The 2,384-nt window shown below is 28.1% G+C and overlaps 1 non-coding gene across 1 annotated transcript; it reads left to right on the plus strand.

The window, feature by feature from the left end:
* The first annotated feature begins 2,049 nt into the window (after positions 1 to 2,049).
* LTR64_008789 lies at positions 2,050 to 2,123 on the plus strand. Its single transcript has one exon. It is a non-coding gene; the product is annotated as a tRNA-Asp (tRNA).
* The last annotated feature ends 261 nt before the right edge of the window (positions 2,124 to 2,384 follow it).

Genomic DNA, 2,384 nt, shown 5'->3' on the forward strand with positions numbered 1-2,384 from the left:
TTTGATTCTTATATAGTACCAGAAAGTGATCTAGAATTAGGAAAACTTAGAATATTAGAAGTGGACAATAGAGTAATAATACCTGAATTAACTCACACTAGATTTATTGTGGGAGGTGCGGATGTAATACATTCTTACGCTTGTCCATCTTTAGGTATAAAATGTGATGCTTATCCTGGTAGATTGAATCAATCATCTGTTTATTTAAATAGAGAAGGTACTTATTTTGGTCAATGTTCAGAAATATGTGGTATATTACACAGTTCCATGCCAATAGCAATCCAATCCGTAAATTTAGGGAAATTTTTATACTGATTATATGACCAAATAGGTGCTTAATTAGTTAAAAATAAGAAAAAAAAAAAGGCGGATAAAGCCTAAACAAAAAAAAATGAAAAATACATTGCCTTTATGAACAACTAGCCCCTTAGATCAATTTACTATAAGAAATTTATTTAGTATAAAAGCGGAATTGTTAGGTAATATTGAAATCTCTTTAACAAATATAGGATTATATTTAACAATCGCTACATTAATTGTATTTATGTTATATACTTTAGCAACAAATTATGAATTAACTACACCAAATGGATGATCATTATCAATGGAATCTATTTATTCTACTGTATTTAGCATAGTAACAAATCAAATAAACGCAAACAAAGGTCAAATGTTTTTTCCTTTAATAAGTGCCCTATTTATTTATATTTTAGTAAATAATTTAGTAGGTATGGTACCTTACAGTTTTGCACCTACATCTCATTTTATATTAACTTTTTCTATAAGTTTTACAATAGTAATTGGTGCAACTATCTTAGGATTCCAAATTCATGGCTTTAAATTTTTTTCTTTACTTGTTCCTTCTGGTTGTCCTTTAGGGCTATTACCTTTACTAGTATTAATAGAATTTATTTCTTATTTATCTAGAAACGTGTCACTAGGTCTAAGATTAGCCGCAAATATTTTAAGTGGTCACATGTTACTAAATATCTTGTCCGGATTTACTTATAACATTATAAATAAAGGGTTTATTTACTTTTTCTTAGGTTTAATACCGTTATTATTTATAATTGCTTTTTCTGGACTAGAAATAGGTATAGCTTTTATACAAGCTCAAGTGTTTGTAGTGTTATCTAGTTCATATATAAAAGATGGTTTAGAGTTACATTAAGGATATTAGGTAAAACCTTATTTCACCCGAAAAAAAAAATAAACGGGTAAATATACAAAAATATTTATAGGATGATCGCGGCGGGTCCCTCCGATTTGCTTAGGTATAACTATAAAGGTGAAGTATGCATAATAAATAGCTTAGTGGTAGAACCTAAAGCAGATTAAGTGAATAGTAACAAAGCGCGTTTGTTTAAAAATGTTTTAAGCTTTTTGTGTTTTTGTTTTAAAAAGCGGCACTGTAAACGTATTTATCCGAGGCTAAATCTTAAGCTTACAAAAAATAAATTATAAAAAAAAAAAATATTAAATGCTTTTCTTTAAATAGAAAGAAAAATGATCTTAATTTTTTAGTATTAACCCGTTTAGCTTATGGAAAAAACTCACCTGTTTTTTCCGGTTTATCCCTTTGTATAAAAACAAAGTGATGGTGCTTTGTTACTGTAACAATAGCACCACTAATGCGCACTAAACGCTTACTTTTTTTTTATTTAGGTTTATCTTTTTATACCTTTTTACCTGTAAAAGCGGAAAATAGCTTTTTAGCGTTTGTGTTAACTAAGTACGGCGCGATACAATTACCTTAACATATATGTTGTGTTATATGTTTAACATGAAGTTATTTTAACTTAGGAAAGTCAAGAGCAATGGCTATATATGTTAATATTAATATAACAAAAGAATAATCTTTTTCATTACACAGAAAATAAAATTTTTACAAAGATAAAAATACGAACCAAAAAGGATATAGTTTGCCTTATTTAGAAAGATGTTATTAAACAAGAACTTCCTTATATATAACCAACAAACCATTGTTAAAAAAAAAGATAGGAATCTAAGTCAGATTCTATAAAAAGCTATAAGCCAAAAAGTTAAAAAGAGTTAGTAGTTTTAATTGGTAAAATGTTTCCTTGTCGAGGAAAATTATGCCGGATCGAAGCCGGCCTAACTCGTATTCATAAAAAAAGGAAAAGTTGCCATTGGTAAGGCAAGATATTTGCTAAATATTGTGTTTTACACCTAGATGTTCAATTCATCTCTTTTCCGAAAAAAACCGTATGTTTTTTACAGATGTTATTGTAACACACAGTGCTTTGCCTGTATGATACAGTCTGTTTTTTTTTCTAGCAAAGCTTAGTGGGAACTATGTTCTTATATAGGGTTTTTTACTTTTTTTATAAAAAAAAGAGTATAGTTTAATTGGCAAAATTAGA

This window comes from Lithohypha guttulata, assembly GCF_036872675.1.
Source record: "Lithohypha guttulata strain CCFEE 5908 chromosome Unknown scaffold_17, whole genome shotgun sequence".
Lineage (NCBI taxonomy): Eukaryota > Fungi > Ascomycota > Eurotiomycetes > Chaetothyriales > Trichomeriaceae > Lithohypha > Lithohypha guttulata.